Source organism: Lactuca virosa, chromosome 2 (assembly GCF_052849685.1).
Source record: "Lactuca virosa cultivar CGN04683 chromosome 2, Lactuca_virosa_CGN04683_v6, whole genome shotgun sequence".
In the NCBI taxonomy this organism is placed as follows: domain Eukaryota; kingdom Viridiplantae; phylum Streptophyta; class Magnoliopsida; order Asterales; family Asteraceae; genus Lactuca; species Lactuca virosa.
This window is the reverse complement of record NC_136427.1, coordinates 27,976,594-27,994,338: the sequence shown is the minus strand read 5'-3', so window position 1 is coordinate 27,994,338 and position 17,745 is coordinate 27,976,594.

The window sequence follows — 17,745 nt, the reverse complement described above, 5'->3', positions numbered from 1 at the left end:
ACTCTAATCAACACCTATTCCAACCAAATGACCAACCTCAATCAAAATCCCAAAATACCCTTAAGGTAAAACTTGCTCAAACTTGGTCAACGTCAAAGTCAAACTGGTCAACCCAACCGAGTCAACTGAGTCAACCCAACTGAGTCAACCCCGCTGAGTCAAGTTAGAGTGAGTACGCGGGGCGTACTTCGACGGTACGCTGGGCATACTCGCATGTTGACCACTATCGGGCTGGTTGACCTCATATGTAGGGTCTTCTCCCAGAAGCCTCAAAACTCAATACATGCTTAATAGCTTAAGCGCTTACATCCATTTTTCAGATCCATGCCTAAAGTGCCCTCAAGAGTCATAAAGTTTCCAAGTTTATCACTTTTCATGTCCATTAAGTCCATAACCCAACCACTTGGAACCCATTTTTATGACTCAATACCCTTCCAAGGGTCTGAATGGAAGCTTAATGGGTCAAGAACATGCTATGTTCATGAATCATCATTTTGGGACCAACAAGGTAACTTAAAAAGAAAAACCTAGACCAACAAGATGGAGTGGCAAAGATGCAAGATTTATACCTTCAAGATGTTGCAAACCAAGTAGAAATCCTAGATCCAAAGTGCACTCAACTCCAAGATCTTCTCACCACCTTCTTCTTTCTCCAAAACCACTCCAAAACTCTCTTAAAAGCTTAAAGTTTGCTCTCTATTGCTCTAGGGTTGATTGAGGGTCGAAATCACAAAAGGATGATATGAGTCAATAAGGTTGTTTAAATATGAGCAAAAGCCCTAACATTAGGGTTTGCATGCATTCCATGTACGCCCTACGTACGAAGTGTACGCCTACGTAATAAGGCGCGCCTTAGTATACTTAGCATACACACATATGCACAGCGTACTCCTCAATCCCAATTTTACCAAAATGCCACTATGGGCCCCTTTGCACTCTTTCTCACACTTAGGGACCATGATGCAATATAATTAAATTATAGGGTCAAATTTAGAAGTACCTTGTCATCGAGTATGTCACAAAAATAGCTCATCTCAAAATCTTTAAATATTCTTGGTAAGTGAGTAGTTCAATGTAACGTCCTGCAAACGGTAATAAAATTTTTCATTTAAAAGTCTATCAAATGATTCATTAATTGTTCAAACCCAACATCAAGTCAGACTATTAAATACATCAGAGTACATTTATTTCAAAAGCGAAAATTATGAGGGTAGGATGGTGTGCCATCACGCCAGGACCTTCCCTTTCGAATTGGAAGTACCTAAAACCATAAACATAAATTGTAAGCACAAAGATTAATGAGTTCCTCAAATACCACATACCAAAAACATACAAGTGCCATAGGCTACCCCCATGGGCTTTCATTGCAATGTTGAGGGACAAATCCTAATCTTACATAGAAGTGTCGGGGATCAGATCCTATTATTTCATCCAAGTGTCAGCAGCCAGATCTTGGTCCTTCATGCAAAAATCACAAAAACAACTAGCATTCCACATAACAAGTAAATGGTTGGCATTAGTGCCTTCGACCCATGGATATAGTGAGAAAACTCACCTCACAGACAAATAAGCAAACTTAATAGCAAGAAGCTCTGAGTTCAATGCTACCAATCACCTTAATAAATTCAATAACACAATCTCAACATTTAGGTCAAAATACCTAGGATAACCCTAGGTCAAACCTTAGTAAAAATCCAAGTCAAAGTCAAATGAGTCCACCGAGTAGACTTAGTAAGTACACAGCGTGTACTCCATAAGTATGTGGGGTATACTACGTGATTGACCAAGGATCGAGGAGGTGACCACGTACGCGCAGGTACCCTTGGTACGCCCAGTGTACGCAGCTGCGCACCACCTTACCTATTAAGTGATTAATCGTTAAGCATTTATGTCTAAAATCCAGATCTAGGCTCAAAAGGATGTCCTTAACTATAAAGTTTCCAACTTTATAGCTTAGCATGGCTATTAGGACCTTAGCTCCAAAACTCCTAGCTTCTTTACCCATTAAGACAATCTAGCACATGCATGAAGAGAAACTAATGACCAAAAACACATTTTTTTGAATTAGCACACCCTAAAACCTTGAAAGGAGAACTCAAATGTCTTGGGGTATCTCTTACTCACAAAGATCATGTTTGGGACAAAAAGGTGCCAACTTTGAGCTCAAACTATATCCATAAGAAATATACATCAAGGTTGAAGCTTTTTACCTCCACAAGATGCACAATGAAGAGAAAATGTTGGATCAAAAGTCTTGAGAGCAAAGCCACATCCTTGATGATTTTCCTTCACAACCAAGAAAGCCTACTATTCACTACAAAAGCTCAAAATGCTCAAAATAGATTAGGGTTTGCAAGGAGGGTCGAGTCTAGGATGGAGGCTGATAAGAGGAAGCGTTTTTGGACTATACTTGTGCTTATATAGTGTACAAACCCTAAATATTAGGGTTGAGGCCAAGTTGCGTATGCCTACATACCAATGTGTGTGCCCAGCATACATGCACAGTGCCAAGTACGCCCAGCGTACCATGGTTTACGCTCGGTGTACTCATGTTGCACCCACTACCACTAAATTGCTATTTAGGACCAATCTTGCAAACAAACCTCAATTCGAATTTCAAAAGTGAATACTTCGAAATTAGGTGATATAACTCCCCCTCCCCAACTTGAACTAGACTTCGTCCTCGAAGCCTGCTGCCAGGAATAAACCTGGGTAGTGCTCTCGAATCTTCGCCTCAGGCTCCCAAGTTCATTTCGAACCCTTTCGATGTTGCTGTCACACCCCCAAACCGATACGGCGGAAACGTTAGGGGGTGGAGGACGTTATGTACAATATCATCACAAATAAATAATATTAATCAAAGCAACAACAACCATTGTATTGATAATATAGTGTTTACATTGTATTCGAAACATAGCTTGAATGACTCCAAATGTATATAGTAAAAACTAAGACTGCAAGCTATTATACCCCGTCTTCTGAAAACTTGTGCGTGTACCTGCCTACTGGTTTCTGGAGAATACAAATAAATTTGAAAGAGTATCAACAGTTAAGTTGGTGAGTTCATAAGCATTTTGTTTTAGAAAATGAGTTCCTTGTTCATTGAAAATGTTCGTTTGTTCCTCCAGAAAATCGTATATTTTCTTAGTAAAATGGAATGTAGCCTTAGTCCCTTCGGACCAAAATGTATAATTGTTATCATATTCTTAAGTAGTAATATTACGTAGATTTTTAATCTATATAAAAGCGATTTGGATGTATAATTTCCGAAATGAAAGTTGTTCTGTACTTGAACCAGTGCAATGTAGTTTTATGATGAATGCAACCCTTATGTATGCATGCTCCCAGGTAAAAGTTACTCCAGATATGTAAGTTTTTGTGTTATGAAATAGCGTACTCCTAGAAAGGCTTATTGCTTCCTTCTATAATCCCCCAGTGTATATAAGTTATATAAAAATCGAGATCGAATAAACCGTCGAATATAATGGGTCTGCCCTAAGCCCACAACCAAACAAGGAACAAGATCTAAGACGGTCCCAGCCATTTCCATGTCGATCGTGTCTAAATTTTATATAACTCTGTGGTATGCACGTTGCAATTATGGACGGAATCTAACAATTCTAGATGGAATGTAGTCTTAACTACCCTAAGACTGATATGTGTGAATATTTGTTCGTGAACATAGTATACTGTAGTAGTACATAAATAAAACTTTTTCCTTTATAAATGTAGTGTATTGTTCAAGAAAAATCCAATATTTTCCTTATAAACTGAGTTATGGTCTTGAGACCCAAGACCGAAATGTACAAGTATTTTCCATACTTATGATAGTAAGTGCAGTTTTAAATAAATAAAACCCTTATGAAAGTAACAATCCCCGTAAACTATATGTGTTGTTGTTTCCCTATGTGAGTTATTATAACCGTGCAATTGACATAATAACGCCTGTTACGACGTTCTTCGGGCGTCGGAATGTTTTGACATTTTTCACCCTAGACTTTCCGGTCTAGCTGTTGTAAGCAGCTTAGGTGCGGGATTGTTAGTCCCAATATAGATCTATACACAAGTGTCACGCTCTCCCTACAAGAGATTATCGTTATAATACAAGACTTTAACCAGTACTCTAAAGAGTACAATGAAGTAGAGTCTCACAAATTTGATTCAACGTATGTGTTGTTGTTTCCCTATGTGAGTTATTATAACCGTGCAATTGACATAGTAATGCCTGGTACGACATTCTTCGGGCGTCAGAATGTTTTGACATTTTTCACCCTAGACTTGCTGGTCGAGCTGTTGTAAGCAGCTTAGGTGCGGGATTGTCAGTCCCAATATAGATCTATATACAAGTATCACGCTCTCTCTATACAATATTATGGTTATAATACAGGAGTACTCTAAAGAGTACAATGAAGTAGAGTCTTACAAATTTGATTCAACGAGTTTACGTGTAGTGTGAATGAAAACCCCTTTTGTAGAGTAGGTGAAACCTTCTTTAGTATGTTTGTAGTGTTAATGTACCATAAACTATACCTATTATAGTTTATCATATGTGTACCTTCCTTAGTATGTTCGTAGTGTTAATGTACCATAATTATACGTATTTTGTTTATCATATGTGTACCTTCCTTAGTATGTTCGTACTGTTAATGTACTATAAACTATAGCTATTATGGTTTATCATATGTGTTCGTAATGATAATAGACCCTTATGTGAATGTCTATTTTTGTTTCATGGAAGTAAACTAACATGAAATACAATCAACATTGTAGCTATTTATTGCTATACACTTTACTCAACATGTTACAAAGTGTTAATGAACTTATAAACTATTTTACTAGTTTTAACTTTTCTGTCACTGTTTTTAGAAAGATTATAGAAAAATCACTGTAAGTCAAAAACTGAATCCGTAAACTCTGGGAGTTCGGAAAATGTGTCTAGTTTGTTCATAATTTTTATTATGATTTTTAGTGGTCTCTAACCAGTGTGAAAATGTCCATCTTCACAGACTGGTCCGAAATCATTTTTGAAATGATAGGCCGTTTTTTAAAAAGTGTCATAAATTGTAGAAAAATCGTATGAACGTGTGCAAGTAGTCATTAGAAAGTTATAAACCTGAACGAAATGAATATTGAATAGTTTTGAAAAATATTAGGTTTAAGATGTTCAAAACAGTTCGTGAATAGACCATAACTTTTCTGTTGAAAGCTGTTGATTTCGTTTAGAATATGTTTTGGGTGTTGTAACTTGTATCCCCCCTGAAACTTGAAGAAAACATGAAAATATAGGGGTATGAACTCAGATTTTGTGATTTCTTGTGGAGGAAGGTTGGAGATGAGGAGTTTCAAGTCAAGAACTCTTGAAGGATGTTTGAAGATTTGAAGATCCAAAGAACAAGTATGTCGATATTTGTGTAAATGATCCAAGATTTGTATGAAGAAGTGTAGAATATTTAGGAGTTAAATGAAGAAACTTACCAAGAATGGAGGAAAAACTCAAGAATACTCCTTGTCCAGAAGATCGAAATCTGAGAAAGAGGAAGAGAGAGAGAGAGTGAGAGAGAGAGAGAGAGAAGTGTGTTTTTGGTGAAGGTACATGAGATTTTGAGTGTAAAGAATAAAGATCTCTTGGGTGGATTTGGTTAAAGAAAATCTGATGGAGTGTTGGGAGGAGTTGAAAAAAAGGAAAATGATCTGACTAGGGAGTGTGTGAATAGTGATGTAAAGTGGGTGATTACTTTATGCATAAAATAATATGAGCCTTAGACGTTATTCTATGAAAATGTGATCTAACTCTTCAAGTTTGGCATAAAATAGGAGTTTAGAGGGTTTAAGTCATGCAAAAGGCGAGTTTAGGAAGTTTCCGCCGTCAAAGACTCCTAAAATTGCAAAAAGGTCCGGAATGGTCAAAATTCGGAATGGGGTTTCGGACCTGCCAGGGTTCCGAGGTCAAGAAGCCATTTCTGGAGTCAAAAGATGAGTTCCGAGGCTAGGCTTCAACTTCCGGAGTCATTCAGTAGCTTCCGAACTCGCCTGACCTTCCAAGATGCGAAACTTCCGGCGTGCGAGTCTTTTCGGGGCGAGATCTTCCGAAGCTGGGAGGTGTGTCCGGAGCATACGAGATTTCTCGGTTTCTCAGATGGTCCGGAGTGAAGAAATGTTCCGGAGTCAGAAGTTCCGAATCAGAAGGTGTCTGGAGCGAAATTGTCCGGTTCTTGAGTAGGTGTTCCGGATCAAGAGGGTTCCGGACCAAGAGGGTCCTTTTAGGTTTTCTCCTTTGGTTTGAGCTGTTTTCAACAAAGGAATGGGTTGGGATAGTATGGATTTTTATAAAAAGTTGAGAGAGATCTGGGAGAGATTTGGGATACAAAGAGATATTTGGGAAAAATTTGGGAGAGAGAGATAGAGTGGGAGAGATTGAGAGAGACTTTGTTTGTGACTTTTTTTAGTGTTTGGCCCCGTAATGCAAGGTTTGTTAACCCCATTATGCCTTGTTATGAGTGTTATTCACCCCCGAAGGGTATGTAATAGTGTTTTATCGATTCGTTACATCACTCACCCAGATTAGGGTTTAGATTTTCTGGACATTCGACACTTCCGAGTGATACTTTGTATTAAGATAGAGAGTTGTACACTAGTAAACATAGAGTAACTCCTATCATACAAGTACTGGTTGAGTTTACCGGTTTGAATCGTTGACTTTATTTGACTTTGACTTGACCAGAAATTAACGGTTGTCACAGTTGCCGCTGGACCTTGACCAGTGACACTTCTTTTTTACCCATAGCATTCATCTTCCGATCTAAGATCATCACCGGTCTCTCCACATAATTTAGGCGATCATCAACCTGAATGTCATTCTGGGTAACACTTGCGGATTCATCGGCCACACACTTTTGAAGCTGACACACATGGAAGGTGTTATGGATCTAGCTGAGGTCATCAGGAAAATCTAGCCAGTATGCAACCTTGCCCACCCGAGGAAAAATCCTGAAAGGTCCAATTAATATGGGGTCCAGCTTGCGCCGCTTTCGAAATCGGATGACACCATTCCAAGGTGACATCATCAGAAGCACCAAGTGTCCTACCTGAAACTCGAGGTCCGAACGTCGCCGATATGCATAACTCTTTTGCCAACTTTGCACGACTCGCAACCTTTTGCACACCTGCTGAATCAACCCAATAGTCTTGAGTACAACCTCTCTCCTCCCTATGACTCAATGCCCGACCTCCCTATAACAAATCGGGGTCCTACACCTTCTTACATATAACATCTCAAATGGTGGTCGGTCAATTCTGGCATGACAACTATTGTTGCAGGAGAACTCTGCCAGTGGAAGGTGAGTATCCCAACTCCCTCCAAAATCTATCACACAAGCTCGGAACCTGTCTTCGATCATCTGAATCATCTGCTTGCTTTGACCATCAGTATAGGGATGGTATGATGTACTAAAATGCAACTGAGTACCCAACTCTTCATGAAACGTCCTCCAATACCTGGAGGTCAAACAAACAAATCGGTCCGAAATTGCCAAAACTAGTACCCTGTACCAAACTACCACCTTCCGAATGTAAACGTCGGCTAACTTCTCTGTGGATATGCTCTCGGCAATCGGTATGAAATGCGCACTCTTAGTCAATCTATCAACAATGATCCAGACAAAATCAACACCATGTGCCATCCTTGGTAATTTTATGATGAAATTCATGGTAATCTCTTGCCACTTCCACATGGGAATAAGTAAGGGCTGCATCTTGTCGTGGGGTCTCTGATGCTCGTCCTTGACTTTTGTTCAATTCAAGCACCGCTCAACAAACCAAGCTATCTCCCTCTACATACATGGCTACCAGTAACTTAATTTCAGATCAATGTACATCTTCGTGGCCCCCACATGGATAGAAAACTTTGACTTATGCGCCTCCTCTATAGCTTTCTGTCTCACCCTTTTGGATGTCAGAACCCAAACTCGGCCACATTGGTTCAACGAACCTCGACTGTCTCTAACAAATAAGGGAATTTGTCCCCTGATCTGCTCGGCCTTCCAATTCTCCTTTTTTAATCCCTCAACCCGAACTGCCTTTCCATATCCAAGAGGCAATCCTGAAAAGGCGTCCTACCAAATCATTGATTCAGTTTAGATTGGTCTCAAGAACATGGAAGTCTTTGATCGACAACTCAGAGTTTATTGTTACTCGCAGCGTCAGCCATACTCAGCCACACCATCTGTTTGTATGGTGTTTGTATGGTACACATATACATAAGAAGATAAATATGTTTCTTTGGTAGATGATGACTCTTTCCCCCAACAAAGGTTTGTTCAGTCTCTTCCCCTATCCATTAGACATCTACAAATTGTTGGTAGTTCTTATGGCTTTTTATGTTTCCAAGGTGATTCATCTTCCATCGATAGAAAGAGGATGGCAATTCTTTTGAATCCTTCTTGGTTTTGGAGTTCATATAATCGTTCTTGGTTTTGGAGTTCGTCATATCACTATTGATACCAAGATCATCCAGATCACTCAAATACGTTGGGGTTGGGGGAGTGAACTGAAAAGAGAAATTGGCAACTTTTGGGAAGTTGAGGTTTACAAGGAAAGTTTCGGGAAATTTACAAGTCTATCTGGAAATCTCCCCAGCATATCAATACATATTATGGCGCCCCAGGTAGTTATTGGTAAGTCTCTCTATTGGTGTGCTGTAGATTGTACAACTGTGGATAGTGTGTTAAAAACTTGGAATCTGATTATGTCATTTGATATAACTAATAAGAATTTTGAAGTAGTAGACCTCCCTTAAAGGATGGCTATCATCAATTTCGCCCAACTTTATGCATCTGAGCTAATGGAGTCTCTTGTTATACTTAAATACAATAAATGCAGATACAATATATATACAACGAAGAGAAACTTTCTTGTAATGTATGGATGATGGAGCAGGGTGTAGAAGGATCATTTACGAAGCTATTCAGTATCGAGGCACTAGGTGACTTGATGATGACAGTAGGTTTCAGGAGTAGGAAGGACCTATTATAGGAGTCCAAAATTATGTCTTTGAATCAACTGAGGAGCTTGTTGTTTATGAGCCTAGCTCAGAACTAAGCAATCATCTCATTAGTGGATCTTCATTCATAGTGAATTCCTACATTGAAACACTAGTTTTGCTCGGTAGTTCTGATTGTAGTAGCTATTGAGATACCAATTTCAAGGAGAATATTTGCAAATTAGTTGAAGCTTTTTAAAACATAAATGCATCAAATATAATTTGATGTCCGTTTAACTGTTTAATGTTTGCAATATTACTGATGCTAAATCTCACACTTTATGATGATTTTGCAATAAAATATCGGTGATAGTCTTGTTGTATATGTTTAGTAAATAACCTCGGGTCATTGGCCTAATGAGAGGTTTGTAACCTTGGTAATTGGTTCTTGCCATTGGTGCTTTAAAAAAACTAATAATCGATATATTTTTTCACATTGTGTTGCAACTATTCTTTTTCTAAATTTGGCAAAATACAAATGACCATGATATTGTAATTGTATGAAGGAGTTCAAACTGGTAACTCTGTGTGCTTTTTGGTTTATGGCACTACAATTACTATATGGAATCTATAAGTAATTACGGTATGTGTCGCATATAAATAACAATGTAGTATCCAGTTGAAATGTTAAATATTGTACTTACATGTTATGAATCATTTGATTCATATTTTGTTTAGCTGTATAGGCTGTTCATTAACCACAAAATCAAATCAAAGTATGTACGTGGGCAGCGGAGTAGCCATGATTTTTTTTAGGGTAGGCCAAATACTATACAAAATATGAAAACGATAACAAAATAACTATATATGAATTCTTAACTAAATTGTTTATTTAAGTTGCACACGATGTTGTCTTACAACAATGTATCCCCTTATACTAATTTCAAGTTTTGAATGGAATAGGCCATACCACAACCCTAAATCTTTTTATTTAACAAAAATATATATTGTATATACCATATATATGTAACCTTAATTTTGTGTGGGTGGGCTAAGGCCTACTCTTGCCCTATATTATCTACGCCCCTGTACGTGGGCGTGATTATATATCCATATGTGCGCTTATTGAATTCAATGAGCATAATATTTACTTTAACTATATACGAATTTGTAGAATGGAAAAAAGTTTCAAAATAACCAGATAAAAGTAAACATGGTTGTTTAATGAAAAAATTCCGAATATGTTGTCATGCCAATAGTGCAAGCCAGCTAGCAACAAAATTGGTCATGTGAATGACACATCATCAAAGCAACATGTAACCAGAGCTGACGAGTGAAAAGAATAGGTCAATTGAGCAGGTTATTGTCAAATGTTGAACTGGATTAAACCGACCAAGTTTAGCAAAAAAAACCGGTTGAACCATTGACCCGTAACCGGGGTGACCGAGTGGTAGGGTGGTCACAATTGATAAAAAATAATACAAATAAAACAAGTTGCTTCTTATTATAACTCAAGAAAATCACTCAAACTAGGGTTACAAACAATGCTCGTGAGGTCTCTTAATTAGTCTAACCCTGACTAATAGATAGCCTTTATTTATAGTGATCTTAATCCTTGCTAGCCAAGGAAACTTAACTCTTACTCTAACTCCTAGTTTCCTACTTTAAATAAGTTACCTTGTTACCCGTTACACACCGACTTATGCATAAGGGTATACTCGGAAATTAAACAATATTTACCCCTAATTTGTGGATAGAATTTGAGAGACTTTCTAATCCTAACAATTTGCGCATTTCAGTAAACTTAACCTTTGCAAGTGCTTTTGTTAGAATGCCAGCCCGTTGCTCCTTCCTGTTGATATGCTCCACCATGATTTCCTTTTCATCCCCTCTCTCACGTATGTAGAGGAATCGTGAAATGATGTGCTTGCTTCGTCCATGAAAAACTGGATTCTTGACTAAGGTTGTAGCAGAAGTGTTCTCGATTCATAATACTACCTCTTGTATATTCTTCCCGATTATTTTAATAACAAGATAAAGAACCCATACAGCTTGACAACTTGCTACACTTGTAGCCATGTACTCAGCTTCACATGAGGATAGTGCAACAGTCTCTTATTTTTGTGAAAGGCGAGTAAATGGTGATTCATTCAGGTAAAAAATATGACCAGTTGTAGTCCTTCCATCATCTTCATCAATGTTGTGACTGTTATCACTATAACCAAAAATGCTTATGGATTCACCTTAAGTGTAATGTATTGTGACAACCCGAAAGATATTCCGTTAACGTAACCCATTCCGTTAATAAAATTTATTTTATTATGAGAGTTTGCCGTTAAACTCTTAAGTCAAATAATTCAATTAGAATTATTATTATAATTTCGTATGTGTCGAAACGAAATATTAATTGAGTGAAAACACTCTAAATAATCTTTTTGAAAATTTCTAGATTACGACTAAGTCATGTAATGGTTATTTACCCGGGTAAAATATTTAGCTCCGTTTAATGTCGGTATTGGGTGTATCCCCACCGGGCCACTAACTCTAGACCTATAAAAAGGTGGAAGTGGCCACCATTTGAGCTTTTTCCCACCTTGAACTTTCTCTCTCTACTCTCTCTCTCTAAAATCGGATCTCTCTCAAGAATCTTCACTTTCAAGCTCCAAATTGGTAAGTGAACCTTCCTAACTAGTTGTTTATCCTATCATGCATGCAAATCCATGTTTAAACTACCCAAGAACCATCAAAAACTTGTGTTTACGGTTTGGGGGAGCCTCCCAAAAACCGTAAACTCCTTCAATGGGGGTTTTTGAAGCCCCAAAACCCTTCTAAACCTCTTCTAATGCTTAGATCCTTACATGCATGGAGTTAGAACCACAAGATCATGAATTTTTGGCCATGAACATGAGTTTACGGTTCTTGAATGTTCAAGAACCGTAAACACCCTTTCATGGGGTTTTGATGCTCCTTAACCCTTCCAATGCATGTCTAATGGCCTTGAAACTTGCTTGGATGATCTTAGAACCCTAAAGCATGTCCAAATGAGCATAAACTTGAGTTTACGGTTTGGGAACATCTCCCAAAACCGTAAACACCTTCCAAGGGTGTTTTAATGCTCCAAACACTTTGCATGGCTTGTATTTGAGTCTAGAACTTGCATGAATGGCCTACAAACCACCAAAACACATGGAAAATGGACAAACATGGACAAGGGTGGGTTTACGGCCGTAAACCCATGAGTTTACGACCGTAAACTCCCCAAGGGTGGTCCAAGGACCGTAAACCCTAATTCCTAGGCCATTTCATGTCCCGATCACTTCCTAAGCCATGGAATCAACCTTAGAACCTTCCCGTGTGCAAGATAAGGTCATTGATCAACCAAGAACACATCACCCATGAGTTTATGGCCGTAAACTCATGGGGGATGTGGTCTTTGGACCGTAAACTCCCCTAAGGGTTTACACTTGAAGAGTAAACACCTTATCTACGCCCTACACTCCTTACATAAAACCCGTACCATCCCTAACACTTGAATTGAAGTGTTTTCGTGCCTCGGAGTGTATTATCCTGCTATCTTAGTAAATCAAAGTCTAATTAGATACAATTATGTATCTCCTCATGTTACATAGGAACCTCACGCGTGTTCAAGCCCTAAACTGATACTTAGCATCTAAATCGGCACATTCTCGTCAGGTGAGTTCATACCCCTACACCATTTTCTGTGTTTTTCATGTTTTCAGGGGGGGAATACAAGCAAAAGTACAAGGAAACTTGTACTCAAATCTATTATTTCGTATAACATGACTACATGTTCAATATGTTTTAAACATTGAAATTCGTATTAACCAACCGTCTAACTCGTGGAGTTAGTTTTCAAAACCAATTGTGAAACTCATTATAAAATGTTACATTTTTACTTTTCACAGGGATTTCATGTCATTTCATAAACCGGGATTTTCTATACTATTACTTGTAAAGTTCATTATTCGTATGATTGGAGACACGTCCTCGGTAACACTCCACATGGATACGAGAGTGGAGGACTACTCCCGTAACCAGAATCTCTTGGAGGGAGAGCGTGACTTGAGTGTATAGATCTATACGGGGCTGACTACCCCGCACCCTGCTGCTAGCTACAGTCGGATCGTCAGGTCCATGGGTGACAAAAGTCATAAAATGATGATGGACTTGTTATTGCCATATCTGGTCTATCGTATGGTTATGGAACTCACAACTTAGATAATGGAGATTTACTGATAAAGTAATAACGAACCTAGTGAACTAACCTCCTAGTAATAACTGACTTTGATTACTACTAGTTCACCATTTACTTATTAGTTTTGTGTACATATCAAAACTAACATGCTTACCACGGGATAACTAGTCATTCAGTATGCTTCACTTAATCGATACAAGTATGGTAGATACTTGTACGCATCATTTCAGAATCGATAACCAGCGAATATTTTTCATAAGAAAACATAGGGTTTTCTTGGGATAACGTAACTTTTCATAAACAAGGTTGTATGGTACATCTAACGAGAAATCAAATCATATTTTCATAAGGAAACTTGCAGGATTTTCTTATTTCAAATTGTGTAACAAAGGGATAACCAAACTACTTTTATAAGAAAATACGGGATTTTCTTGGATATTAATTGTTCATGAAACTAAAGGAAACTGAATCTTTTCCAGAAAACAAACCGCTTATGAACTCACCAGCTTTATGCTGATATTTTAAAACTACTTGTATTCTCAGGGCATCCATAGACAGGTACTCCTACTAACTTTTGGAGAAGACGGAGCGGATAGAAGACTCGTCTTTACTTTTGTTCTAACTAATGTACCTAAGAAACTTGTAGCACTTCATTTTCAAACAAATGTAAAACTTTCTCATGTAATGTAATGGTTGTGTTTACTATGCTTGCTATGTACATTGGTTGTGATACTCTACATGACGTCACTCCGCCCCGGAACGTTTCCGCCATCGGTTTTGGGGTGTGATAGATTGGTATTAGAGCCCTTGTTTATAGTGAACTAAGTATACCGAACCTTACATGGTATACAAGTATAAGCACTAAGGGGCCTAAGTGCTCTAAACTAAAAGTATGCTTTTAAAATACGAGTATTTTTATAAAAGTATACAAGTATTCCCGAGCACCGAAATCCGTATCGCGAAGAGAACAAAGCATAAGTAATTTGGGTGTTGTGCACTGTGGTTAAACCTGGGCAGTTATGTTGTCATGTCTAGGGTCAATATAGCCTGATCAACTATATTCATTCGAGACACGGCCAACATGTGCTTGGGAGTGACTGTGGTGTACAGCAGGCCTATAACTTACCTAATATCCATTCAACATAAAATACTATGGGAGTATTTTAGTCCGAACCAAATACCTCATGGAAATCCGTTCCGAGTGTTACTACTCATTCCTCCCTTAGCGATAGTTTACTTACTTTAAGTAATTTTCCTGTCCTATCGCTTAGTAGAACACTCTAAAAATTATTATGAGATATATCCTTGCTTCATATCTCTAAATTCCATCCTCCTATTTCTTGGTCATTTCAGATCAAGATGCCTCCCCGAAGGAGATCTACCAGGAGAAACAACGACACTCCTCCACCACCGCCTCCTCCCCAATTTGATCCTGTCATGTTTCAGGCAGTTGTTACTGCTGCAGTGGCTGCTGCCATGTCGCAAATAAATTCCGGTGGATCTGGTGGTCAGGGAAGTGGTGTGCATCCTCAATTACAGGAAAGTGGTCAGGGACACCAAAAGGAGTGCTCCTATAAAGACTTCATGAACACAAAACCCACATCTTTCGACGGCAAAGGAGGTGTTATTGCTCTGACTCAATGGTTTGAAAAGATTGAGTCCATATTCGAGATTTGCACAGTCTCCGAATCCAACAAAGTGAAGTACGCCGCTTGCACTTTCCTCAACAAAGCATTAACCTGGTGGAACGGCCGGGTCAAGTCCTTAACCCTGCCAGTGGCAAATGCCATGGGTTGGGACAAACTGAAGGAACTCATGATAGCCCAATATTGCCCACGGGGCGAGATGCAGAAAGTCGAACACGAACTCTGGACCCTAAAGATGAAGGGTTCTGACATTGCCTCCTACACTTCTAGGTTCGAGGAACTAGCACTCCTTTGTCCGGGAATGATATCCCGGGAAAGCAAAAAGATCGAACGATTCATTTGGGGGCTGACCCAGCCAACCAAGGGAAATGTTTTGTCTGCGGAGCCGGAAACCTTCGATAGCGCCAAGTGTTTGGCACAAATTCTGATTGATCATAGCGACGATCCCGAGGAAACAGCCACCGCCTCTGATCCGGCTAAAGGGAGCGGTGAAAACAAGAAGAAATCCTGGAACAAACGAAAGGGTCAGGGTTCGCAAGGATCCTCAAAGAAACAGCAAACTGTGGCGGTCCACGTTGCTACTACCCCTGTTGCTACTCCTGCCACCCATGCTCCTACCAGCAGGTACACTGGCACCCTTCCTCGGTGTGACAAGTGTAGCTACCACCATAATCCCGGCCCGTGCCGGGAGATGTCATGCACAAGTTGTGGCAAAAAGGGGCACACGATGCGATTTTGTAGAACCCTAGCCCAACCAACAAATCAAGCCTCTGGAGCGGGTGTTGGTCGAGCCTGCTACAACTATGGGGAGGTCGGGCATTTCAAGAGGGACTGCCCCAAAGCAGCAACAACCAACAACACCGGGAGAGTTCTAGCCATGGGACAAGAAGAGGCAGTCGCTGACCCCACCGTTGTCACGGGTACGTTCCTCCTCGACAACTCTTATGCATGCATTCTTTTCGATTCTGGTGCTGAAAGGAGCTTTGTTAGTCATGCATTCAAACAATTTCTTAAACGAAAATCCCAACCATTAACCAAAAAGTTTACCGTCGAAATGGCTAACGGTGAGAAAGAGAGCACTAACGAGATATACGTAGGGTGTACCCTATCCTTAAACGACCGATCATTTCTCATTGACCTTATGCCAGTCTCCATAAAAAGCTTTGATGTCATCATTGGCATGGATTGGTTGAGCCCCAATCGTGCAGACATCCTCTGTTTCAAAAAAGCTATCCGTCTCAATCTTCCTTCGGATGAAACTCTTGTAATCTACGGGGATAAACTCAGTTCAAACCTTCGCATCATTTCGTGCATCAAAGCCCAGAAACTTCTGCGGAAGGAGTGTTATGCATTCTTAGCCCATGTCGTTAACGAAAAGCAGGAAGTTAAAGACCTCGAGAGCATCCCCGAAGTCTGCAACTTTCCTGATGTCTTTCCAGAGGATCTCCCAGGAATCCCTCCCGAACGCCAAGTCGAGTTTCGTATCGACTTAATCCCCGGAGCTACCCCCGTAGCCAAATCTCCTTATCGATTAGCTCCGGCAGAAATGCAGGAGTTATCTAGTCAGCTCAATGAGCTGCTCAGTAAAGGATTCATCAGACCGAGTTCCTCGCCATGGGGAGCCCCGATCTTGTTTGTGAAAAAGAAAGATGGATCTTTTCGAATGTGTATCGATTACCGAGAGCTGAATAAGCTCACAATCAAAAACTGCTACCCTCTTCCTCGAATAGACGACCTCTTCGATCAACTTCAAGGAGCTAGCTACTTTTCCAAAATCGATTTACGATCAGGGTACCATCAGCTACGAGTCCATGAGGGTGATGTCCCTAAAACAGCCTTTCGGACTTGATATGGTCATTACGAATTCGTAGTTATGCCCTTCGGTCTAACCAACGCACCGGCAGTGTTCATGGACTTGATGAACCGGGTGTGTCGTCCATTTCTGGACAAGTTTGTTATCGTGTTCATCGACGACGTACTTGTCTATTCCAAAAGCGAAGAGGATCACAAACAACACTTGAGGTTAGTGTTGGGAACTCTTAGATCGGAGCAACTGTACGCGAAATTCTCCAAATGTGAATTCTGGATCCGGAAGGTTACTTTCCTTGGTCACGTAGTGAGCAAAGAGGGCATACACGTGGACCCTTCCAAAATCAAGGCGATAGAAAATTGGTCGGCACCGAAGACACCCACCGAAATCTGTCAATTCTTGGGTCTCGCTGGCTACTATCGCAGATATATCCAAAATTTCTCCAAAATTGCCAAACCCTTAACCACTCTAACTCAGAAAGGTGTACCCTTTTGTTGGAGCAAAAAGCAAAACGCTGCGTTCCAAACACTGAAGCGAGCCTTGTGCAGCGCACCTATCCTGTCCCTTCCCGATGGGACGGAAGACTTTGTTGTCTACTGCGATGCGTCCAATCAAGGTCTCGGTTGTGTTCTAATGCAACGAGGCAAAGTCATTGCCTATGCATCCAGACAACTGAAAGTACACAAAGTCAACTACACGACTCACGACCTAGAACTGGGAGCAGTGGTCTTCGCATTGAAAATATGGAGACATTATCTCTACGGAACTAAGTGCACTATCTTCACTGACCATAAAAGTCTACAGCACATCCTCGACCAAAAGGAGCTGAACATGAGACAACGGCGATGGGTTGAACTATTCAACGACTACGAGTGTGAAATCCGCTACCATCCCGGCAAGGCCAATGTGGTGGCAGATGCCCTCAGCCGGAAAGAATACTCAGGTCGAAAGGTGAAGGCACTGACTATGACTATCCATTCCCACTTATCCGCGCAAATCAAGGAGGCTCAGCTGGAAACCTTAAGACCAGAAAACGTGTCAGGCGAAGCCCTGAGAGGAATGGATAAGAATCTTGAGATCAGAAACGACGGAGTCT